This window comes from Ambystoma mexicanum, chromosome 1q (assembly GCF_040938575.1).
Source record: "Ambystoma mexicanum isolate Mex_15411 chromosome 1q, UKY_AmexF1_1, whole genome shotgun sequence".
Lineage (NCBI taxonomy): Eukaryota > Metazoa > Chordata > Amphibia > Caudata > Ambystomatidae > Ambystoma > Ambystoma mexicanum.
In genome coordinates this window covers 414,305,332-414,332,761 of record NC_090922.1, presented here as the reverse complement: position 1 = coordinate 414,332,761, position 27,430 = coordinate 414,305,332, and positions in this window count along the sequence as shown.

Below are 27,430 nucleotides of genomic sequence, written 5' to 3'. Positions count from 1 at the left end.
TGCCTTGCAAATGAAAAAGGTTTCTATGTTTTATTAGTTATCTTTGTTCGGCAGATATAATAAAAGATTGACCGATTAGTTTACAAAGAGCTGCCTTTTTTTTATAAAAAAAACCAGGGTCTTATTTCCCTTAGTTTAGATGAAAATGCTCTGTTTGTATCCCCATTTGTAGTAAGGGACACGTGACTGAGCTGGTTTCCTGTCATGTGGTTCTCGACAGGATTGTAGTCTTTCAATATTGGTACAACCCCATGAAATCCAAAGTCTGTTTAAACTTTCTTTGTGCTCAGACTGTGGTTTGATCTGATGCCTTCCTGTGTTTGGTGGAAGGATCTATGTACGTTTTTTTTCACCATATCATTGGTACGCTTTTGAAAAGACCGGCAGAGCCTACCAGTTTCAGTAGCCTGAAATCATTTCACCACTTTCTTCAGGGCTATTAGGCAGCACTGTTCGTGGTGCTGCTTCTATCCTTTTCAGCTGTAGAGATCTGCTGTATTGGAGGTACCCCACCCTACTCTTTAACTGAGGTTCTCACAAGATAAAGGCGTCCTTTGCAGGGTGCGTTGTGTTTCGTTATATCTCTTCTTGCTGGATGCCCCAATTAGTGGCATTCCATAGTACCTGTATGCCAGCTGACATTCGCGCTCCTCTGTGGGTTTTCTGAACTCCGGAGTGTACTGCGATACGCTCCCGAGTTCAAAAAACCCACCCTACTATGGAATGCCACTAATTGGGGCAAGTTCCTTCTTGACTATCCCCTAACCCTAGATAAGCGGAGCAACCAGCGCAATCTAGGGCTAGTAATTCACAAGGGCATAGTTTAGCATGGTTGAAGGGCAAGTTAGACTAGGGCCACACTTTGTGCCAATATAAATTACGAGAAATGATAAAGAGTGAAGATTTGAATGTGTTACAACAACAAATTAGACGCCATCAGAAGTAACTAGAGAAGACACGTCCACCAGCCACTGCAGGGCTCTGCCTGAGTGACATCATATCCACCAGCCAGTGCAGGGATATGTCTGAGTGACATCATATCCACCAGCCACTGCAGGGCTCTGCCTGAGTGACATCAGACTTGTATTGTTCTCTGTATTCCATTCTTGCTCCATATCACATGTATGGCTCCAAAACATTTTCATCTCGTATAGTTAAACAAAGAATTCCCTTTCATCACATCTGGAGGAACATATGCAGTTGTAAAATTCCCATTTCATCTCTCATCAATGCTACATAGATCTCTTATACCAATACATATAGTTATTTTCTTACCATAATATTTTGGAATGCTGAGGGCTGCAAAATTCCTTTACATTTTTTCCCCTTTTTTCCACATTAATTAACAGTCTCTGGCCTACCTTCATCATTTCTCTTTTATGTCTCCAAGCTATCATCCTTTGTGATTAAATCCACGTTGACCCTTGGTTATACATCTACTCATAAAGAAACAGGGGGTGGGGAGGAAAAGAAGGTTGAAGGGATACACTTAGTCCAACTATTCGCAAAGCTTTTGTCACTGTAGATCATGTACAGAAGCGGACAGATGGCGATTCACCTGCTTTCTTACTTTACAGAGCTCCAATTGAATACACATTGGAACCACTGGATTATTTTTCTACGGTTTTGCCGGTGGGGCACCTGGGTTACCTCCAGCTGAAAGCTGGAGGTAAGGCAGACCCTACAGGCAACAAAAAGCCCCCATTACCAGCACCAACAATGCCAGTGCCAGTAATGACACAGAAAATCCCCTCATGGAGTCCTACGGGACTCCATGAATGGGGATTAACACCGTCCCTCCGGTACTCGTAATCCTGCAGCAATGCCGCTGGACCGAGTGCTGGAAACAGCAATACCATTTAACGGTATCCAGGTGAGTTTGCCACCAGGATAACGGCAGGGTCGGAATGAGGCCCACTGTCCAGTACTGATGGCATTTTCTCTCATATGGATTCTTGATCTTGTTTTTGCGACATAACTAAATATTGTCATTGCATTAGCACAGCCATGTTGTGAGAGTTGTTTAATTCTCTTTAGCATAAACCAAAAGGCTACCAATCTGTAGACAGCCCAGTCCAATTGTCAAGAAGCTCTATCACTTTCTCGCTATATCAAGATGACCACTCAGTTGCTTTTAAGTCACTGTCTTTGTGTATCGAATATCTGAAGACATATCTATTCATCAGAGCCCTTTCGATTTAACAATCTCTTTCATCCTTTTTCACAACATCTTATATTAGTAGTAGTAGTTTGTCATTTATATAGTGCCTTTATCCCATTAGTATGGCCTCAATGCGCATGTGGGTGAATGCCCTCAGAGACCAGAGTCCAAGTATGTAGAATGTTGAAATGAGTAGAATGCGGGTGCACATTAGGCCGGGATAGGGGTTAGGTGGGCTGGGTGTACTCCATTAAGCAACCCAAGATGGTCAGGCATGTGGATGGGTGCTGGGGGATGTCAGGAGGATTAGAGAGTGCAAGAGATTTGCTATGGGACCAGTTTCACCGAGATTTGTCATAGGTGGAAGCTACATTCTAGTGCTGGTGATTTGTTATGTGTCTGGCTAAACCGATTTTTGCTGCAGGTCGTCGCCGCTGTCTGATGGCTGTTTTTTATTTTTTGTATTACAGTGGGGTATGGATTCAAGTGCATGTGGGTGGGCTGCCGTGCCTGCGGCTGGTGTCCACATAGTGGTGTCTGACTATGTACCTTGATGCTTTGCTTGGCGCTTTGAATTTGGTGTTGGTGAGCGAATCCGATTCGTCAAGGCTGTTCTGAGAGTGGCCTTGCAGTGGGAAATATTCTGGATGTAAATGAAACTGTTACAGAGGCATATGGTGCCGTGAAGAGAGAAAGAGGTGCCGGGAAGAAAACTTCAGGTTGCCGCAGGGAATAGCCATGTTTTGAGGGCCTTTCTGGAGGAGAGATAATCTTGCGGCAGATTTCTAACCTGGAGGAATTGTGCTCCTCTGCATAATGTTCAACTCAGGGGGCATTCGGCTGTGTCATGCGATCCCTGGACCAGTGTTCACTCATTCTCACATTGATCGCCAGTGTAGTCATTCGGGTGTGTAAGAGACCACACTGACATAGCCCGTAACTTATCACATTTTTACTATGACAATTAGTAAAATGATGCAAATACCAAGTACTTTCACCATATTTACATGTTTTAGTAGTAATGACGCAATTACATGATGTGCAGTTTCCACATGTAAAGTGTTCCTCTTCAGGGGGCATCCCCATATGCCTGTAATTGGGGTTTTATCTCTGTCTTTTTCACAAAAGGAGTAGATTAGTTGATCTCTAATATTCTTATGCTTTTTCGGGGCAAGCATTGGTCACTCATTTTTAATTCCTGATGCTTTTGGAGATGCCATTTGTCAGTGATCAGACTCTGTATTAGCTTAGAATAAGGTGTTCACACAGACAATGCGGTCCTCAGCGTCTTCTTTCTTTATCTAATAGGGCTGCTCTTTTTAAGGACCAAGCTCACTTGATTTCATCATTTAGCACACTCACGGGGTGACCTCTCTTTATCAAGCGTATCTGAATTACTTGTGCTTGTTCAAAATAATCCTTCGGTTTGTTCAGTTCCATGCCAACCTCAAGTTATTGCCTCTGTGTGTTGCCTTTTATTTTGCACAATAGTATCTTTGTCTGTTTCTTTCAGAGACAATTCTGTGGCTAGTTTTGAATTTTCCTTTAAGATGCCTATATATAGAAATGACAAAGAGGTACTGGCGCCCCTCTGCGAGAACGAACACAGCCTAATGACCTGTTCTATGGGAAGGTACCCACTCGAGAGTCTGCAGTCATATTTTAGCTTACTAAACCTTTCACAAAGGAGGGATTTTTCATTTGCATATCGCTCTTTGTCCCGTCCACTTGAGCAGTCCAGCACCGAAATGCTAGGCAATCCTCCTTTGAAGAAGAGTACCAGCAGCAACCCCAGACACGTGTTTCAGCTTAGTCGAGATTCATCAGTGAGGTGGAGCTGTGCCTCTCTGAGCACAATGAGCAGGGGGTCCACATCTTTATAACCCTAGATAACCTAGGGTGACCAATCCAAAGTTCCTTAAACATAAAAAAAGAGGGACAGGTGCCAATTTGTGAGAACGAATACAGCCTAATGACCTGTTCTTATGGAAGATACCTACTCGAGCGTCTGCAGTCACATTTTATTCCTCCAAAAATCGGTAGAATTATCTTACCCTTTTTTGGTTATTTAAAACCTTAAACACTTATGCAAATACAATACAAATTCATTACATTTTGAAACATAAAATATAGATATAGATATAAATCCTATACATTACCACACAGTAATTCTGCCAATGGAAATTCTGCCAAAAAGTATAATTTGGCTGTGCCGGGAAAATGTAGGTAATTCTGTTACCTCCAAAAAAAGTGGCGGTAAAAGAATGACCACCACTTTATTTCTGCACCGCCAAACTCGGAATGAGGCATTCCTGCATGTGTTGCTTCTGGTTGTGGCACCCACATTGTACAAGCAACTGTAATTTTGAGAAGGTGAATGGGATCACTCACAGAATGTAAACACTTACGTGATGTGTTTCAGGGCAAGAGTTTTTTCATTGACATGAGCGATATATTCCCGCCAGACTACAGCATTCCAACTGTTCTCACCGATTATTCATCCCTAATTTCTGAGTCTTTCTTTGGTAAAGATTTTTTATAATGGCTACAATTTGGAATTCTCTTCCAGACTACCTTTGTGAAGAAACAAGTCACTTCACTTTTAGACAGAAACTTAAAACATGGCATTTTATTCGAAATTCTTAATCTACTTCTGTTCTTCTGTCCCTGATGTAGCCTTTTACACAATTGTTGGTGTCGCTCCCGCTACTCTAAGCAAAATGGCATCCCTGCTGGAAGGATTCGGTTGCTGTTTAAAAAAAACAAAAATGAAACTCAAAGTGAGCACAACACATTAGGCAAAAATACATCACTGCTTTACTTCGAATAGCATGAGCCGCTGGATCTTGGGTAGCAAAGGTAATGACTGGGCTGACAAGGGGTTTACCAGGGGAAGCAGTTACTACCACCTCCCCCCAAGCAACCTCTCATTGACCTCTTTGAGATGGTGGTGGGAAGATGGCGGGGTGGGGAAGCAGCCATTCAGCTGCTTGCAAACGCAGGCTGAGATTGTGGTATTCAGCCTGCGATCCGAGCAACCTGATTGGTTCGCTCCTTTGCCCCAGGTGCTAATTCTATATAATTCTTTTTTTGACATTCAGTTGTAATACAATGTCATAGGTTTGTCATAGCCAAGTAAAAGCGTGGTGCCTTCACTACCAGTGAGTGCAGAAAGAATAAAAGTCAGTTCCGACAATATTCGCATCAGGCATAGCCTTTTCTATGCACATCTTCTATACATGTAAAATGACCGTACTGGGCTGGTGCAGGTTATTGGCAAAACTACAGTTGCAATAATCCGTGTATTGCACTCTTCCCTTTTGGAAACACATTTGTTGCTGTTGTTGATACTATCAACATTTTTCAGACATATTTGGAAGGCTGTGTTTCAGCAAGACTTTTAACATTGACTCATTACAAGTTTAGTGATCATTCGGCAGTAAATCTGCCAAAATGCCACCAGACTTGATTACCGTTTCCACCACTTGGTCCTGTGGAGTTACCATAGGATTACAGGTCGTGGTAATTCCCTATTTTTGGAGTCAATCGAACTCGATGGGGATTTTGGTGAATTTACTGCTGGTGGAATTACTGCATTGTAAATCTGCCAATTCTTGGCAGCAAGGAGGAAGATTTGCCTCCAACTTTTTGCTGGAGGTAACTCTTCCTCCCTACCACCAAGCTCGTAGTATATCGGTGCAATAAGGTGGTGGTAAAGTTGCAGTAATGTAATTACTGCCATTTTCACCCGCACCTCCATACTTGTGATGAGGCCTGTTAAGATGGATTTCTGAACTCTGTCCTGGAGGGGCAGAGGTCCAGAAGGCAAGCCTAGTTTCTTGGAACAGGGTAACTTCTGGACAAGCCAGACCAATCAAGGTAGCGATTGCGGCGGTCAAGACTAGGTCTCAAGAGGGGTGAGGGTGACTGAAAGCCCGCAATGAGCACACAAAGCAAGGACGCTTACAAATTACTCCAAACAGGTGTTATATTAAAAATATAGACACATTTATTACAAGGCCTTTGTAATATTGACCATAGCAAAGAATCACGATAAAACTCAAGTAAACCAACACATCACAATCAAATACAATATATATACAATTACCGAAGGGTCTAAAGAGTTAGAAACACGAAATATGCAGACCACCTAGATGGGGAGGAAAACAGGCAGTGCAAATAATCGTTTAGACCCAGTTCGCCTTCAGAGGCCACCTAACTAGAAGGAAGTCCGAGCCCTACGAAGAGTGGAGCCTTGTGCTGAAAAGTACCTGCACACGCTTGTGCCGATGGGCCAAGGGGAGTCTCTTCAAGGAAGTCAGGCAGTTCAGAGCGGTGAACAAAGGAGGGCGAACAGATCTCCGCTACTCAAGCGCGGCCTCCACTTGCAGGCAGAAGCAGAGCGCGAGTGCGAAAAAGGTGTGCTGTTTAACACAGCGAGGAATAGCTACGGGCTACTGCAGGAGGGCGACCAGTTCCTAGCATTGCTACTCACCGGTCCCCGATGCAGGCATACCCAGGCTTCTCCGAGTCAGTTTCAGTGCTGGCAGGTTCAGATGCGAGCCGGGAATGTCTCAGCGTCGTGTAGATTCCGCAGCAGCAGAAGTTAGAGTTCAGGATGTCCCAAACGCAGTGAATCCGCACAGAGGGTTACCACAGCAGGGCAACGAAGCGGCCGTGTGTATTTCATCCCAATGTACACTCCTCACTTCAGACCTGGGAATGCGAAGTGTACAAATCGTGTGAGAGTTTTACGGACTCGGAATACAACACGACCTGACGGCGGTTACAGAGCAAGACTCCTGGGTAAGCTGGTCAGTCCACTGGATGGCCCAGAGACGCTTCCGAAGGCTTACATGCAGGAGATGATGAAGATGCCGAGAATAGTTGTTCCCACTATTCCAAAGGGTCGAAGTACCAGTACAGGCCTTCTCGTTCGATCAGAGCAGAATGGTTTCACAGAGCGACAGCAGTGCAGAGGAGCAGTCCTTCAGCGGGTCACCAGCGATTCCTCGGTTCAGCCTCGTGGTTGCAGGATACTTGGCTCCTGTATTCCTTCGTTCGTGAGAACTCAGGAGATCAACATGGTAGTGGCGTTTCCAGCCTCCTCTTATCCATGGTTCCCTTCGCGCCAAAACGGAGGGTACCCAATAGGAGATCTGCTCACAAAACACTCACACCATACGTGGACATATCCCGGACCACGGTGGTCCCAGGCATTCACGACACACTAGACTCTCTGGCACCCAGGATGTGTATTAGGACCAGACATCCCAGCCCACATCCTGGAGGCACGTACAAGGCCTGTAGAAGCCTGCAAAAGCATCTGTGTTTCGCGGGAAAGTACATGCCCAAATAAGGAAGGCCCTGGGTCAGCTCGACCTGGGGAAGGTGAAGGGGGCAAGACGGTCAGCGGGCAGGACAAGAGCCTCGTGGTCTGGCCATTTTGGAAGCCAGGCCACCATTTTGGGCTAAGCGCGAGAAACACGCTTAAAAAGCCAAAAGGAGCTCAAAACACAAAGAAACGATTGCTGCCACTAGTCCCGTCCGTGATTCACTTGCACTGTTCATTAACAATCCAAAGAGAGTGTCTAGGGCCTGTAGAGTGACTAGAGACCCAAGAGAGCAGTAACTTAGCTTACAGTGCCCTCTTGTGTCATGTTGCGCGAAAGCTGCAACATGATAAAAGAACTACGGAAAACAATGTTTCCCGGTACTGACTGTCTTAAGGGCATGTCAGTTTCCCCGTAAGAATGGAGCGAAAGCCCAGACGAGTGCGGCGGAAGGCTGCGCTTCTCTGCCAAAGTCTAGATCAGGGTGAAAACAACAGCAAAAAGTTTAGGGGTTGCCACATGGAAGGAAAATTACCCACAATTAAGAAATCTTTCCTAACAAGGCCCTTAGAGTAAAATACCAAATGTGCAGTCAAATAAAGAAAATGAATACATAACACCTTTTTCAAATAAGGTGTAACATTTTTTATAACAAATAGGATAAGGTGCAACATTCTCATTAGGATACAATCCATTTCAACGTCTACACGGGTGGGAGGATAGCCCAGGGGCAACGCGCTCCTCTTGGAAGCAAGACGATGTGGAGCAACATGGGTTTGATCCCTGGGTCCGTGCTTAGAAACCTCTGGGTATTAAGCGCGTTATAAATAACCAATTTCAATTAAACTACAGTTGGACCACATATGTTCTGAAATAGCACAATAAACATGCCCATTTAGGGCTGTAAATGAAATTTTTCCGATGGCTTCAGAATCTGGCCCTCTGTCTCTGATGTTTATCGAATGGGTACATTAGAAAGAAGTGGTTCATTGTTATGCTGTTACAAGTTCATGAATAAAAGGAGAGTGTGACAAGCCTCTATGGGGAGAGGGTAGGAGATTGTACAGAGATGGAAAAAGAGCCTCAATGATTACAGAGGCGCATGACTTGAGTGACAGGCTAGAATGGAATTAGGAAATGGGCCAAAACACAGACAGTTAAAAACACACACACACGATCAGAGAAAATTAGAAAAAGAAGGAACGCGTAACACGTAGGCTCACTTGTTCTCCATATCTCAAGGGACACAGCTTACAAAGATTCTTCACCAAATCTAAGGGGGTGCAAATATTCTGTGGCACCACTTTGGGTTTCATTGAAGGTGTGTTGGTAATGTGTATTTACAGAATGCTACTGTTGTAGGACGCACCAAATTACACACTTGGAACTACATACTGCTGACCTTGTTCCAAAAGAATACCATCAGCTGTACAAACCACCAAATTATATGGTGGTCTACCACCATACAATAACAACAATGTTTACCTCCATCCCAGTGGTGGGCATAAAAACTGCAAACATTGCCCAGATGAACGTAAACATTTTTATTGTACATGTACAGTGTTTTCCCTACGTGGACACCTACTATGTAATCCATAAAAGGTTCTGATGTGAACCTTATGTGTAATAAAAACAATGGAAAAACATAAGAGATGATGGCTTGAAGGTTTAGAATTAATCCTATCCTCTGCCATTGCTTTTAGTAACCCTCCAGACCATCGTTCTTTGCCTGCAAAGCCATTAAAAATTGGGAAAGACCAAATGCAAATCAGACTTGGTCCCACCACAAAGGTCCCACCACAACTTTCCAGGCATCACCTTTTGGTTTTGCTTAACTCACCCGAGTGGGACGGGTATGCCAAGACGTGGGTCCTGAGCCTGCTGGACCTCAAGACTAAAGCTACCCCACAATGATGGTGCCCAATGAGGCCGAAACATGTCTACAGATGCTTGTGGTCTCATGTACAAGGGATGTGACCAAGCAGTTTGGGCTCGACTGCCCCTTTTGAGGTGGGTCCAAGCCAGATTTGCGTATGGTCTTTCTAGTTCTGTAATGGCTTGGCAGTCTGAAAACAATGGTCTGGAGTGTTGCCCGGAGCTGTGCCCATGGTTATGATTGATTCAAATGAGCCAAAAGAGAAGGTCAACCGTCTACAACGGAAGACATTACAGATGCACACTTGTATGCTGATTCACAGCCACACTTTTCCCACAAATTTAACAAATAAACAAAAATTCTTTTTATACGAAAAAACACCAAAGTGCATGTGTCTTTATTTTTTCTCTTTTTTCTTAAGAAACACAGTTCTCAATAAGTTAACAATTCACTCATTTGAACCTTCAACAAAAGTTCAGTGTTGTGTATATGTAACCTTGTGTCATCCTATACATGGTTATTCTTTCTTCATCCTAACATGTTCAACATAATGTTTAACAACACCACGATTTAGTGACACACTAAACCAAATTCCACTTGAATACAATATAGTGTTCAAAGAAAAAGTATTTCTGATATCCTGTATCTGTTGTTCCAGTATAGTTGCCCTAATAACGGGCTTCTGGGATTTCCACTACGCGTTTCGGGCACTTAGTTAGCCCTTCTTCAGGTGGGAATATCAGATTTTTCTGTCCTCGTTCTACAAAAATTCAATATAAATAGGAAACTCAATTAGTTTCTCTTTCTACGCAAAAAAATGTTTTTTTTATATTTACAAATACATTATTTTGGACTATTGGCACTTCACTAACCTCAGTCCACGTAAACCGTTGTGCGGTACTACTCTGCCCGCTTCTATATGATGACTACTTCTATCTTCATATAGCTGTTAGAATTATTGATGGGATTCACCAAACTAGAGAGAGAAAACAAAATAAAAATACCCAAAGTCACTACTTTCTTCCATATGTATAGGGATTCACACTACTATGTCAGAGAGCGGTAAATGTGAAGCAATCACGAGTGGGACCAGTCGCTAAAAACAGCGCTGGGTCCCACTCTGTGATCACAAATTTGAGAAAAGTATACGATTCTTGTTAAACTCACCCTTTATTGTGGCTCAGTCCTTTTCTAAATGTCCATTTAAACACTGGGTCCGTTGTCCATTCCAAGGTTTAGGTATCCCTCAATTCTACCCTCTATTTCTGGCGAGTCTAGAGCCGTGCATAACTTTTTTCTCCTGGGCGGAGCACCGCATCCTGTTGGTGATGTTCGTATCACACAGGCTCTCCCTCGCGGTACCACGTCTCAGTGTCTAACGCTTAGCTTTTTTGAAATTATGTAATAGCATTGCTGCACTTCAGCCTCGCGTAGATGTCACGTGTAGACAACTATTTCTATCTTTCAACCTTTAACAGATTCTTAAGAACTGCTGTCAGTCCCGTTCACGCTATTAAGTTCAGGGTCCTGCATAGTGGGGTTGCCTAGCAACCGGTCTTCATTTTATTTGTCTAATGCATTGCCTGTTCGAATTCTAGAACACCTTTTGGTAATCGCCATATTGGGTGAGTGTGTAATCTGAACCGCACAAATAAAGTTGTGCGTTGCTAATCACGTTTATTTTATGCAATCAGTTGAATCGTTTACAATACTTGTAAATATTAAACAATACAATAATAATGATACTTTTAAACGCACTTAACGAAAAAGAAGAAAACTGTAAGTATGTATTACATTTGCACAAGCTGTTCGTAATGAATTTGTGCTTCCAAATTCTCCATCATAGTTCTTAACATGTCAAAACTAGCAGGTAACAGACATTTCGGGATATTTTATCATTTCTGAGTCCATGTTGTCACCTCTACACATTTCCTTACTGCCACAGTTGACTCATAGTCCATATTTTCTCAATATTACATTCACATGTACCAATCTGACAAAAAATAAAAATTAAATGGATTGGTATAAAGATAAACAAAAATGTCTCTTGTCTAATGTTGATTACATGTGGGTTAGTCTGTTGCCTCTATACTGGAAGCTGATTTAAAAGTGGCTCTAAGAGAGTAGATACATCTTAGTTCAAATTTACAAAAAGCAATTTAAATCCCATTCCATATTCATACCCCTCGGGTACATGCGGTCCAATTTCTCTATCCAAAAAATGTCTCTCTGCTGTAAGAGTTTGTTGAAATTCTCCCCTCTCCTGGGTGGAGTCACATGTTCTAGGATCACAAATTTTATTTGTGCAATCGTGTGTTTTTCTTTCACAAAGTGTTGAGCCACCGGAGATTTTCCGATTTTTGTCTTATGTTCGATTTGTGCTCACACCATCTTGTTTTTACTTTTCGTCCCGTAAGTCCTACGTAATAAAGTCTGCATGGACATTTTATTCCATAAATTACATTGCAAGTATCACAAGTTGAGGTGTGTTGTAGTTGAATTCTGTTTCCATTATGTGGATGATATATCACATTTCCTTTAATTAAATTGTGACAACAATTGCAATTGTTACATGGAATACTTCCTTTGTATGTTGTCCCTTTTTTCTTTTTATGTCCAATGTCTGATTTCATTAGATGGTCTCGTATAGATGGACTTTTAGCGTAGGCAAATAATGGTGGATTGGGAAATAAAGCTGTTAAAGTTGGATCCAATTCTAATAATTTCCAATTCTTTTTGATTATTTTTCTGATGACATTACTCTTTTGTGAATAGGTAGTTACATAAACCATTTCGTTGGCTGTGGTTTTTGTCCTTGGTGTCATTGCTTCTGTCCTTGCCATTCCTTTTACATTGGCTGAATGTTGTGATACTGTCTCTGAACTATATCCTCTTTCTAAGAATTTTTTGGTTAAGTCCCTTGCTCTGATGTCATACTCTTCCTCTTTGGATATAATCTTCCTGTATCTAAGGAATTGGCTCAAAGGGATACTTTCTATAGTTTTCTTGGGATGGAAACTTGATGCTAACAACAAGCTATTTCTGTCCGTAGTTTTTGTGAAGATAGTTGTTTCCAAGTTATTCTCTTTTGAATAAACTCTCACGTCCAGAAATTCTATGGATGTTTTGCTTGAATGATGTGTGAATTTAATTCTCGGTGTAATTGTGTTCATGAACGCAAAGAATTCATTCAAATCTTCCATTGTTCCATTCCATATTCCAAATAGATCATCTATGAACCTTACAAAACATTTCAATTTACTTTTCCATCTCTGGTTCTGTAGTACATGTATTTCTTCCAAATATGTCATATAGGTGTTAGCATAACTGGGGGCCATGGCCGCTCCCATAGATGTTCCTGAAATCTGGATAAAGTAACGATTCTCAAACATAAAATGATTGATTCAAAACCTTCCAACCATCACCTTTTGGTTTTGCTGAAGCTGCCCCGAGTGGGGTGCGTATGGCCAGATGTGCGTATTGAGCCTTCTGGGCCTCAAGACCCAAACTACTCCTCACTGGTAACACCCAATGTGGCCGAAACATGTCTGGGGATACTTGTGGTCTCATGCAAAAGAGATGTGACCTTGCAGTTCTGGCTGGACTGCCCCTTTTGGGCTGGGACCAAGCCGATTCACATTTTGTCTTTACCCTTTTGTAGTGGCTTGGCAGACTGAAAAACAATAGTCTGGAGGCTTACCCATAGCTGTGCCTGTGGTTATGATCAATTGAAAACCTTCCAGCCATCACCTTTTCGTTTTGCTTAAGTCACTCCAAGTGGGACGGGTATGCCCAGACTTGGGTCCCAGGCCTGAGGGGCTTAGAGACCCAAACTACTACTCACTGGTCACACCCAATGAGGCTGAAACATGTCTGGAGATGCTTGTGGTGTTGTGCAGGAGGGATGTGACCCAGTAGTTGGGGCTGACCTGCCCCTTTTAGGGTGGGACTAAATTTGATTTGCATATGGTCTTTCCCCCTTCTGTAATGGCTTGGCAGGCTTAAAAACAATTGTCTGGAGGGTTGTCCAGAGCTGTGCCCATGGTTATGATTGATTCACAATTTTCCAGCCATCATGGCCATCATGTTTTAGTTTTGTGTGATAAAAACGGAATCGGTCGAAATGACCAAATCCAATTTATCTACCCCACCAAAAGACCCAAAATGCATACCACCAAAAGTTAGAACCTTTTGTGGTATGTATGTTTTGGTGGGGTAGGTAAAAAAAAAAAGGAAAACAAGGGCTGCAGGGGATTTGGGGGTTTCCCTGCAACACCCCGCTCACTACACTATACAGTATAGTGAGCGGGAATTGCTGGGGACACCCCTGCAGCTGACCGACAAAAAAAGGAAAAGGCTGCAGGGCTGTGGGGGCATCCCCTGCAACACCCTGCTAACCATACTATACAGTATAGTGAGCAGAAGTTGCGGGGGAAACCCCTGCAGTTGCCCAACCAAAAAAAAAAAGAAAAGGACCCTGCGGTGCCGGTTCCCGATCACGGAAGTGAAAGGGAACAGGCGTCGCAGGGTCCAGCGAGATGGATGGCAAGGTAAGTAAGGGGTTGGGGCTGAGGGTGTGGTAGGGGTGTGGGTCGGGGGTCGGGGTTTGGGTAGGGGTTTGGGCACATCGGGAATGTTCAGCGGAGAAATGACTGAAGATTATTTCGAGCAAATAATCTTCTATCATTTCTCCCTCGAACATTTCCGTCACGGGAAAACCACCCCAATTCAAAAAAAACAATGCACAGTAGTGATATCATCTTCTACTGTATGCAAATCATTTCCATCCTCCAGCTCAGGATGGAAATGTTTTTTTTTTAAAAGGCTGAATGTAGATTTACTGAAATACTGTTGGTTGCATTTCAGTTAATCTGCTACGGTTCCTGCCCTGACTTTGGTGAAGGTCTAGTAAGGGGGAACCTCAGATTAGCTTTTTTCCCAGTGTGGTTGTAGATGGCAGACTGCATGTGGGAAATTCCAAGAGTTAAAAATCATCGCTGTATTTCCGTAATGGAATTGCCAGCCCCATAAAGCACCTTCCGCTTGGTCCTCCTCGCTAGGCTGTTGATTTTATGCATTGTACAGGAGTTCCAAATAAAAACAAAGAAGTACGGTCCTCTTTAAAAGGCTTCTTTCAATAGGGTAGGATGATAAATGTAGGGGCACATAAGGCACGTCTAAGTTGAAGTTTCATTGTTTCATAGAGTACATTGTTGAGTACAACCATAAAGATAGCTGCCTTAATCAGTGCCTATTGATCGTTTGCATTCTGAGTAGACAGAAATCGAGCATGTGAGCAAGTGAGAACATTTTACAAGAGAGGTGACACCAGGCCCAATTCAGGAGCCTGGCATCTCAATATTGTAAGAGGATTCAATTCAACACTACAGCTAAGTCAACGCCTAGTCTATAATACTGAATGAAAACCCTTATTGATATATCTTTATGTCCAGTTCATGCGTTCTGGATGACTACCCCTATATAACACCCCTCTCTTGGAATCCTCCTGACCCCACTGAGCCAAGAAGTAGTTCTGTTTTGCAAGTTAAAAGGTTTAATTGATAGTTTAAACAATAGGTATATATATCACACTTTAGAATAAATTAATAATTGAATAGCACACTTAATCTGATATGATAAAGATTAACAACGGAGAATCTGGCACTAGCACACTTCTTTATAATCAATGATGAGTGGTTATAGGATGGATAAGATAGCAACAATACTTTTATGGTTTCAAATGGATGCAATGTGGAATGAAATGCAGTACAGAAAATAACTTGATAGGATTGCAGCAAAAGACAATGTAATCACTTTCTTGGACAATTCACCCCCCCCCTTTTATGCTATGCAAGGAAATGGAAGGAAGGCACACAGTTCTCAGAAATGCTATTCAAATGTAATTCAGTTCACCCCAGCAACTTAGACTACAGAAGTTGAAAACACAGGCCCAAATGCTTTTAGATGTGCTGGCAATGTAGAAAAAAATATGCTAAAATGCTTTTAATTCCCTCTAGGAGGTTCAGGGTGAGTGAAATCAAGTTAATATTAGTCCAGGCTCACTTTAGCAGTGATGCAGGGATAGTTTTTATGAGGCAAACGATTTTTTCAGAGGAAAGCAAAAGCAGCTATCTTTTTGCAAGTGGAGAAATTTTCAAATCGCGGCAAAGTTCGCGAATGCGTCTGGTGCGATTACAGAAGAACTACAAGGGCTATCAATATCGTTTTGGGGTCCTATGAAAGCCTAGGATCTCAGCTTCCAGATGAAAGTTACTGCAAGTCTCTAGCACAAACAGTTACGGAGATATGAGCGATTAAATAAAGGTCGTTTTTCAGATTTGAAATTTTAAAGTTCAAAAAGACAAGCGCAGCTTGCAACTAGGAAATCACAGGTGACAGCTTTACAAATGACAGGTGACAGTTAGGAGGCAGTTCTACTTAGATTAAAATAGCTTGGATTATATTATTTTAACTAAGAGATTGGTTCTGCACAATTTTCTAGGTACTCACACTATATTCTTGAGTTAAATGGGCCTCGCCACGGATCTGGTCAGGTTTTAGACTGGACTTTGGTCTCTGCACTTCACAGTGATCTGGGTCAGCTCTCTCTGGTTCTGCTAACAGGTCAGCTCTACTCTGCTGGTCTGGTCTGGGTCTCTGAAGGTTGATGGAGGTAAAGTATGGAATTTTGGCAGAGCTTCCAGCTGCAAGTGGAAAATGAATCCCTATTTGGCTTGCACTCTCTGCTTTTATGTGTTTTTAAAATGGGTGTGTGTGAGCAGCATCACTAGCCAGCCCCTCTCCACTTATCATTGGCCAAGCTTTCATTTCTCCCCTGATTGGGGGAGCTAAGTTGTGTCAGAGTGATGTCATTTTACAGCCTGCAGAAAGTCCACTCCTCCTGTCAACTTGCACACAAATCTAGATTTGAACCAAATACATATTTCATAGCTACACAGTGGTTTGAAATTACATGCACCCATCACATATCACAGGAGGTATCCCCTGTTCCAACTCTGCTCTTCCTGGGGGCTTGCATTCAGAAATGGCAATATTTTGCACTTTTTAACTGGTTTGCAATACCGGACATTACCCCAAATTTACACACATGTGCGCAAGGAGTATGGACATTAGTTGATAAAGTGTCAGATTTTTCACATGCACACATTTTGAGTAATATCCTCTTTTCCGCTAAAACCCCCCTGAACATGCCACCGGTTCTAAAAACCTCTTAAAATGTGGGCAGAAAAATCACAAGAATTATGGTGTCATTTAAATAATTTTCACAAGTCCGTACTATGAGTTATTCATCTTTTTAGAGTTATGTTCTGGCCCCAAAGGGGTGTGGTTTTCCCCCAGCACAAGGTTGAATTTCTGGTTTTTCCAGTTCTGCCAAGCCAGCTTGCTCTCACAGACAGTGCCCCTCCTTTGTCCTTCCAGGAGGAAGCTACATTTACGACATCTGCAATAAACCATCTGCCTGGGTCAGGACAGGGCTTTGTTCAGAGCTCCTGTATTCTGTGGGGGCTCCCCTTAATTCAATTATCAGAGAGATGGCATATCCTTAGTGTGGCCAGCAAAAGGCAGATAGGCCTGGGAACACAGCTGTGACTCAAGTTTCACTCCTGATGGGGGGTAGTTGCCAGGCAAAATTGGAATCTCTTTAAGCCAGTTTTTAGCTACATGTCATTTCTGTTCCCCAGTTTAAGTCAAGACATTTTTTTACATATGCAGCTAGGATGCTGATTCTAAGTTTAAAACTATGACATTTAAACAATTGCAACCTATGTGACACTCAAAGTAGGTCACTCATTTCTTTTAAACATTTAGATTTGTAGTGTCTTTCAGTCCAAATTTACTTAAACGGCTGAAATCCACAGCTCAGCCAGTCTTGCTATAAACCTTCAAGTCACTTCAGAATATAACTTTACATTGGATCCACCTCTCAGTAAGTCTTTCTTTGGCTTGCTTTGGGTTCATTTATTCAGTTTTCTACAAAATCTGGTGGTTTTAAAACGCCGGCTTTTGGATAGTGGTGAGTACTGGTACTGCACCCCTTTTTGGGATTTAAGAAAATGAATTCCCAACAGTTATGGGTTTGCTTTTGGCAATCAGCATTGCCACTCCCAATGGTTTCAGACTACTGTGTGGGTAGTCCAATGGTGGTTTTAGGCAGCGTCCTTCTGTGCCCATAACATCGGCAAAAATGAGTGGCAGCCTATTCTTCATGCATTTCCCTGTGCATTTTCTGGGAAGCTCTGGCCATCATGATGTTTTCCATGTCAGTACTGCACAGTTTTGAGGTAGGGCTCGGATGCATGGGTAAATACATCCCACAATATCAATGGACTGCCCAGTCCGAAGGCTACTCCATCTGCCTGATTCCCCCTCCCCTCACTTCACAGCAACCCGAAATTAAAATGAAAGACTCTGCTCAAATATTTATATGATGTAGTGTGGCTTTTTCATTCTTGTAGACAGGAACTGAGAAGGAACTAAAAGAAGGCATTGATCGTCAAGGGGCATGGGAAAACAAAAACGAGAGCCATAGAGTCTGGCAAATCAAAGTAGGCGTTTGTTGTGAAGGTGTTCCACTTCTGCTAATCTATGGATGGACTACCTCTGGCTCAGACAAGTGAATTCCCAGGCGGCCGCAGAGCCAATAGGCTACCAAGCCGTGAGTCTAATTGCTGCTCAAAGTGTACATAAGCATCCACCCATACTGTCCATGTCTTTGTATTCTTTAGAGAGTAGATTAAGCAATTTGAACACTGTAAAATAGTGATGTATTTTTGCTTAGTGTTTTGCTCATTTTGACTTTGAGTTTTGATTTTTTTAAAGAGCAACTACATCACTCCAGCTAACAAGCCATATGTTCCACAGTGCCATCCAGTAGTCATCCAAGGAAAGCCAACTCCAGTTCACAGCCACTGAGAATCTCACCCGTCCCCTAGAAAATTGTCTTTGTCTTGAAGGGCTGCACTATTTTAAACATAGCTTTATCAACCCAAGACAGACAGCCTTCAATAATGAATTTACATATGCATTTCACCCACTTTAGGGACCATCAGTCTGGAATACACAGTCATACTTATGGGTAGAGCATTGGGGCATGTTAGTAAACATCATCAAAGTTCAACTCCAGTTTAGAGCCACTGAGCAATGCATTGTGGATATGAAAATTAGCTAAAACTCTATTTGTATTATTTGCCAATGCACACACAAAAGTAACAAAATTAAATTGAAAAAGGCAAATTCATAAAAAGGTAGTGAAGTAACTGAGATGCAGAGCCAGCTCCTTGGCCTGCCCATGCTTCAGAGGCAAGCATTCAAACCATTTCACAACCAATGACATGACTATGAAGCCTGTAGAAGCATATACAATCTTTAACACAGCCAATGTTACCATATGTGTGCCAGGGACATCATAGGGTGAGTGGAGAGGTTTATTTTCGTTTTTTAGGCATATTACTACTAGGAAAAAAGAAATAAATTGCGTAAAGGCTGATTTTCGAGACAGTCTTGTATCGTGGTAAAGGCTACATTCTCTATTGAACGCAGTGGAGTAACACAAAATCTGGGCGGGAACCCTCTCAAGCAAGCCATGTTGACATCTCTCCCCAGCTCCCGGTGGTGCTCGGCAACAAAACACAGATCGCGCCACACTCTGGGCGGGACTAAATTACCACGCTCGCACAATATGCACAAACGTGCTGCTTCAGGGTTACGCCGCACACTGTACTAGGAGAAGCATTACATGGCCTGTGGCAGCGGCCATGTAGTTATGGTTAAGTTGCTCAACCCATAGGAAGAGCACTTTTTGGGTGGCGTATAACTTCGCTCCCCTGGATGAATCCTCACCAAACTTTGCAAAAAAAGTATATGGCCCACTTTGAAAAATAATCCTTCCTTCTTACAGCGGGACACCGAAGGCGTCCCGCTATAGGAAGAAAAATCTATGTTTTAGCACCCTAGGTTCCCGCCTTGGGAACCATGGGTGCTAATGGCCTTTAGGGGCTGCAATAGACGATAATGGCCCATAGCCCTCCTCATTTATTTATTTATTTATAACGCACCAATGCTCGCAGACATCAGGCTGTGTGGTTACAATATTTGTTAAAGAAGATGAGGTGGAGGAAGACAGCTTACTACTTGCTGAGAAAGGAACAACCTTTCTGTGAGCATTGCGTTCATTGGTTTTGGTGTTGCGGTGCATGGAGGTGGTCCTGTAGGTGTAGTAGTAGTAGTCTGCGACTGAGTACAAAATTTCACTCAGTGCATTTTACTTTGGTAGCTTTAGCCTTTGATACACTCCCAACAGTAGCAAATAACTGGCACACCCATGATTCTATCTTGGTGCAAGAAGTAGGCACTTCCTCTACCTCATCTTCTTGGTCCTCTTCATTGTCTTTGAAAGTACTGCACTTTTTTTGTTGTGAAGGTCATCCAGCTGGTGGTGGTGGGGGCTCTTGGGGAGGAGGGATGGCAATATCTGATGCCATTTTTAAGATAAATAGCAGTTTTGATAAAATTCTTCCAAGTCTGTACTGTGTAATAGATTTGTAATGGATAATGAGTATGAAAAGGTGTAGGAGGTGTGCATGGGAAATTTTGAAGTTGAAAGTTCCTAGATCAGTAGAAAATGCAGTTCCGAACTGTCTGCGAAGGATGGATCTGATTGTGAAGTGCGGACGGGTTCTCGAACACGTCATCATGCCGCGTGCCAGTGTATGGTCATGTGGCACTGTCCGGAAGGTCCGCAATGAAGTCAGATGTTCGTAGACGTCTATGGATGCAAAACTAGTTGAAATAGTTGCAAAGAGTGTATAGAAGTGTTAAAAATGATTCTAGAAGGTGGGAAATGGCAGAGTTTTAAGGTGAAACTTTGTAAATTGGACACAAATATTGTTATATTTGGTAAGTATGATATTAGTAAGTTGTAGGAAAATGGCATGCACTGGTAAAAACCCATGAAATTCACTGAAAAAACATTGTTAAAGGGATGTTATGGTTAAGTTGGACTAATAAAAACCTATGAAATTCAATGAAAAAACCTTGTTAAAGGGACGTTATGGTTAAGTTCCACTAATAAAAACCTATGAAATTCAATGAAAAATCTTTGTTAAAGGGATGTTATGGTTAAGTCGCAGTAATAAAAACCTATGAAATTCAGTAAAAAAACATTGTTAAAAGGATGTTATCGTTACAAGTAAAATTGAAAAACCCCTGAAATTTGCCAGTTATGGTAAGTTAAGCAACCATACCTCACACCACCACCGTGCACTGCTAAGACTAACACCCAGGACATCAAAGATGACATCACAAATATCATTGATGACATCACTGATGACATCACATGTGCATTTACTTTTCATACAAGGGGTTGTGAATGTAATGTTGGCAAAAAAGTATCAGGGATTATCGGGAGATATATAATAAACTACATACTTCATTACGCAATGTAGTGTTCTAAAGAACATTCCATTGCAGTGTGCTTTCTAGTAAAGGAACCTACTGATACAGAAATGTAGATATTGGATGCAACATACACCACAGAGGTGCTATATTTGTAAATTTCCAAAGTTATATAAAAAAAATGTTGAATGCTTCTGTATCAAACTTTTCCGTACTGTGAAACATGTACTAAGTAGCTAATAATCTGTCACTTACTACATATTTCTACTAATACACACAAAACATAAATAGACTACAATGCATACAAATATGGGTCTTATATATGGAGAAGAAAGTAAGCAAACAAGAGGCAGTATCATTAGCAACTGTGTATAATCTACATGATTGTATTCACACACAAAAATGATTGCTGTGTTTCAGGCCTGCTTCTTCCCCTATATATGTACATCATAAGACACATAATAGCATATTACAGTAAAGCATGCAAGGTTGCATTTAGACATACCTAGACTGGTTGCACCAAAATGCTGGTCGAAGCGATAACCCTTATCGTGGTTGTTTTATCACAGATGCCCAGAAAAATATACAATGCCACAGGAAGGAACGGCTCGCCTGGAGGCACCCAAATGCCAGTTTAGCCAGGTAATAACACTTTGCAGGACTGCTTTATCATAGATGTCAAGTTAAAAAACGGCAAGCCAAATTTAGAAATGACTAGACTGGCTGCACCAAAATGCCTCTCTAGCCCCTAATACCACATACAATGCCTGTTTAGCCTGGAGATAGATTACCATTACGATTTATCACACAATGCCCACCCCCCATAAATCCCCTCTCCCTTCAACCCCCTGCCCCAATCCCCAAAATCAAAACATGGGCCCAAAATTAGCTCCACCTGCCTCTTCCTTGTCCCAGTGCTAATGTATGAGGCACCTTGCCTCATAGGTAAGTACTAGGATGAGGAAGAGTGAGGCTAAGAGTAATGAAGATTACATGTAACTAAGCCAGGCATTACCTCCATGTCCCGCCACCTCATCCCAGTACTTGTGTATGAGGCAAAGTGCCTCATACACAAGTACTGGGAAGAGGAAGAATGGGGCTACGTGCAATGAAGATAACCAATAAGTAATCATGGCATTAAACACAAGCAGTGGTGCAACACCATTGATCTGACAGGGCTTCAGTCCTCTCCCCGACCCCCTGAAAATGTGGGCTGTGTTGACACGACCTGGCCGACCTACAAAGCCTTTGCCAGACAGAACAGGACACTTTTGCCATTAACAAAGACCCAGCAATTACTAATGTAAAGCATACGTATATACATACAATTACATACATGCACATACATTTAAAGAAAATACATTTTCTTACCTTTAATCACTTGGTCCAAGGAGCGAGACCTTCAGCTCCCTGCAGCAGCCAGGAATGCTTGTCCCCATCATCTGCAGAGGATCTGGATGCCTCCGTGTCACGGGGTGGAGTGGAGCCCCATTACTTAAAAAAGAAATGGTTTCTTTTTGAAGTCACTCTGACTTCATAAAGAAATTATTTCCGTTAAAGGGCCGAACCAGAGAAGAAATCATTTCTTTATGAAGGCAGAGTGACTTCAAACAGAAACTATTTATTTTTAAAGCCATAGGGCTCCCCCCACCCATGACATGGTGGCCTCCATCCTGGATGCTTCCATGTCATGGAACAGAAATTATTTCTTTATGAAGGCAGAGTGACTTCAACAAGAAACTTTTTGTTTTTTATTTTGTTCATTTTTTTAAAGTCTGAAGGCCCCCTTCCAGAATATGTTTGGAGCCTCCCGCACCGCGGGGGCCCTCGTTACACCAGTCATTGAATGGTACTATGCATGTTGACGAAAAGTACTGTTGGAAGGAGTAATCAGTATGGAGCACTACCTACCTTCAGAGGGTGCATTTTTCTTGAATAAGTATGGCGTCTTGCAGCATAGCCATACGATGGATTGCAATGCGGGAGAATGACAGCAATAAATGCGCTCCCTCTGAGCCAGTGGGCTAGTACGACCCTGGTGATTTTAACGGTTGCTGAATGCCTTTGTTTGGCTTCAGGCCTCAGTGATAAAACCTCTATAAAGGGTGCAGTGACTATTGGCATTATTCAAATAGTGGCATTACTAATATATAATCCCCGATAAAAACATCCCACTGGGCTCAGCCATTCAGGAACAAGGATCCCAAAGATTTTCTGGGCACTATTGCCTAGTATCTCCCTGGAAGCCTCATTCATGACCAGCCAGGCCAAGTGGAAGGCTCAGTGCTGCCTGTGGCATGCTCTCCCGCTTCCTCCCGCTTACCTTGCCTCCTCCACTCTGCCCGGGTCGTCGCCTTAAGCCCCTGCCCCAACCTTGGCCCGTTCTTCCTAGCACTCTACATGCCTACCTGTCACTCTGCAATGCTCCTGCGTTGCACATCGTGTCCTCTTGCTGTGGCTTCCCCCAGCCCGCCTCTCACACGGCACAGAAGGAAGCCACAACTACTTCCTTTTCTATTTCCGCTGCCATTCGTACCCCTCTCGCCACAGCTGCTAGAAGCCTAAGCACATTGGGTAGGGGCGGGAGTTGGTGCCGGAGGTCCTCCTTAACACTTTCTCTTTGCTCAGGATGTTAAGTTGGAAGTCTGGGCACCTAAAGTCAGGAATTCCAGCCCCCTGACGCTAAGGCCTAATTCAATGAAATGAACACACTCAAGGACTCTTTGTAAATTGCCCAAAAATCTGTCAGTAAATCTTGATGTGTCTAAAACAGTTTAGTCAAGTGCCTAAATTAGCTTTGCGGTGCATGGGCAAGGATCAGGAAGCACAACAGGCACCCACTGTTGAGCAGGTAAATGACATTGGTAATGGTTGTTAGTTTATTCAGGTCAGTTTCATACCAAATGTGAAATGAATTAACATTCAGAATGCTGGGCTCTTCTGCGTTTAATCTGCTGCAACCATTCTAACTCTACGGACCCTACGGGTTCTCTTAGCACTTCATACTTTGTATTCGATGTCTGGACAAGTTTTGGTTTCCCTTAATTCCTTGCATGCTGCAATTCTGCCTTTGATCATCTCTCACAATCGTTCGCAGATTAAGTCTGATCTGATTTTTCTTTTTTTGTTTTCTTCTAGGTTTGTGTCCTCGGACCTTTAGCACAGGGACCCCTTGATACTTGTTTAGTAAGCTTCCAGATACAGGAAGCGCTGCGGCTGATGGTGCCTGAAGAAGGTGCCCCCACACCGTCTGGAGACTCACTCTGAAGGGTACTGAATGAAAGTGGCAAGTGGTTATACAATCTTTGGCTTGATACTGTCCACAGCAAATCATGATGAGGGGTTCAGAAACCTACAGCTTCTTGTGAAAACTTTAAATCCAGCAAGATTGCCGATAAAGGTGCAGCGCTCGACCTGTTTCCTTTGACATATGGGACATCCTGCATATTTAATTATCATGGGTGTTATAAATCACGGGATGTAATACATTGTAAAGACTCCATTTATAAAGTAAACAGTGTCCTAACATGTTATCATGCCATGCCCTACCTCACGGGTATGCAACCTACGGCTGTCCAGATGTTTTGGGCTACAACTCCCATGATCCCTCACCATTGCCTAGACTGGCTAGTGCTGATGGGAGTTGTAGTCCCAACCAACTGGAGAGCAAAAGATGCAGGCCTGAGCCCTACCTAATTGTGTTGGTTTTAGAAAGTAATCAGTTGTAACCATGGAGCGTGCTGATTTCTTATGCATGTTGTGGGGTGAGTGAATTTAGTAACAGAGGAAAGATACGTATGCCTGGTCAGTAGAAAGGTTGTATGCCCAAAACAAGGCTTTCCACCATGGTGCAAACTGATTCCATGACACCCGCTGAAGTGGGTGACACAGTGGAGGATGACAGACCGACCAATGCCACAATGGTGTCAAGGGTCAGATCAGTCTGCCTGCAGGGCCAAGCTTCAACCCTAACAGTTTCCAAAATATGCACAGTAATGGGGACATCTACACAAAATGACACCACTAATTGGGAGTAAGTTTTCGCTGGGGGGTGGTTCCTGAAAAGGGTGACAAAGCGGACCTGTAGCTGGACCCCGAGGCACAGAAGTTGGGGTTGCCTCAGAAGGCCCATGCCACACCAGCCCAGAATGCTTTTAATGGTAACGGCGTTCCTCGCACCTGGCCCAGCCACTATGATCTGCAGCAGGACCTATATCACGCACACCTTGAGGTCTGTGATGTCCCTTTATCTGGCAGGCCATGCCTTCTGCCCCAAGGCCCTGAATATACAGCTCAATTAGCAAATACAAAAGCTCCTACATCATTTCAGAGTACAGCCAATGGTGTCCATTTGAAACACAGTCATTCAGGTGTGGGTGAGCTCCACCCCAGCCACAGAAGAGAGCAAGAGCACAGTGAACACATTCACATTTGACCTCTCTTGGGTCTGAGCATGATTAAAGCTCAAGCGAGAAGAACAGATGGCTGCCTTCTGTCTCCAGCTGTCTTTTTTAATTTCCTTTAACTGGTGTCAAATGTTGCAAGAGTGTCTTGTGCATTGAGCATGTTCTCTCGAGATATGCAGCTATTTGAGATACACTTTGCACGAGGACTTACTTGAAACTGTAGTAAGAGTAGGCAAAATGTACTTTGTCACCCACTCTGGAGCATGATACAGTAGCCAGACATATCTCCCCTTGTCTTCAATGCTTAGCTCTAACAACTGCAGGTAAACGCATCTCGACACCAGTTGCAGAACGCGAGTCGAAGCGTCCATTGAAAGCGATCATCTTATCCATTCCATGTGTACAGGGGCTAGGGGGTGTAAGCTCTTTGCGTAAATTCACCCATTTTTCCATTTGTCTCTCCTACTTCATATTGATAGCAAAAGGGGTGATTCTCCAAACCCGTATCCTGCAGACTGAAGGCATGATAAGTATGCTTGAGCTGCTTTCGTCCAACAACGATTTCACGTTCTTTATGCTCTGAAATCCCACCACGGCCCTGCGCCTAAATCTTCAACCATGGCACCTCTAACTTGATCAGCGTGCGCACGCGGGCATCTCTCGATGGGTTAATATCTCTTGCGTGTTCTTTGTGCAGAAAGTTCCGAGGGCAGCATAGTTTGCTTCTAGAATTCCTTGTAATTATTTACATGGAGTGTGCAACCCTTTAGGCTATTGACAGGTGTGTTGAAACCCTGTGAGACACACAATAAAGACTCATCGAGCTGCCGCCCGCAAGGCCTTCTTGTAGAACGATAATATTGAGTACACACACACAAGATTGAATTTGCTTTCATCTGAAACAAACAAGCGGGTCATTATATGTGATCTTGTCAAGGTAAGAATTAAACACAGCTAATCGTTCGACCAGGCATTCAGGTATTTGTAAATTGATCATCAATATTTACAAAGCCAGGCTCTCTGCAGAGGTTTGTTCACACCACAGTAGCTTCTTCTCGGAACGCTGTTGTCGATACACATTTCATGCAAATCCTTACTTCTGTTTCATATCAGAACCCGGTCTGGATGGGAGCAGCGCAGGCCCACGTCTGCGCTGTAATCCAGCCTGGGACCTGACACGTCTTCCCAACGCCAGTGAACAGCCGAAACCTCAAGTCTTAAGCAACGGTGTGAAGGAGGGTCATGGGAGGCCAGAACCTGAGTCCACAAAGGAAACAGAAACCAACGAAATTAGCAATCACGCCTCTTATCACCCTTCCTTAGTGAGAGCCTCACCTGCAAGTTTAAAGGTGCTTCTCCTGCCGCATAGTGTGGATGAATTACCTAATTCCATACCTGCTTTATGTTCTACCAAATAACCCCTGAATATAATGCATAGTCAGCCTTGTTTGACGCTTAGTAGACACTTTTTTTCCTAAAGAGTTGGAGAGGACTGCTATCAAAATAAAACTAAGCCGACTTGCAGCGCAAGCAGATTGTACATCTTAAACTCTTTTATCTTAAAATCTTCCTTTGCCCTAGTACTGGCTGCAACCAACTGCCTTCAACATATTTTCACACTGATCGCTTTGTAATGGCTGCCTTGACCTCACTGTGGTAAGCCCTAAACTTCATTGACTCCTGAATATCATTCAATTAAAGAACCTCTCCACACTACTTGCACCCCATCTGGGTGGTCAAATCAGCTGCTTGTCTTGCTAACTCAACCCTCCCTAGGGATCTCCCTAACTGTCTACCTGCTGTCACTGCAGTGTCATTTCTGCCTCAGTGCCTTTCCTGATGTCAGACCAAGATTTTCGTGAGGCAGTACTGAGCTCCAGAACTCCCTGTACACTAACTGGTTCAAGCAGTAATACAGCATAAGTAGCTGGCAGTCTTGGGAGATCCGTCTATGGATAGAACCAAAAACAAAATGGCCAACCACCATGTACTCATGGGCCATGTAGACCCTGTAACCAGCATCTGTCCTCACTATTCTTCTGTTTTGCTCTCATTTCCTTGCTTTGATGCATGGCTAGTGTTCTTTTATATGTGCGAGTGGAGGTCACTACGTGCTTTGTGTGAGTGGGTGCCCTTATGAGATGTGCAAACCTTTAGTCCCTTATGCATGCACTCCTAAATCCAATCTATATACCATCCCTGGCACTTAATTTGGTGACGCTGCAGCCATCTAGGTCCA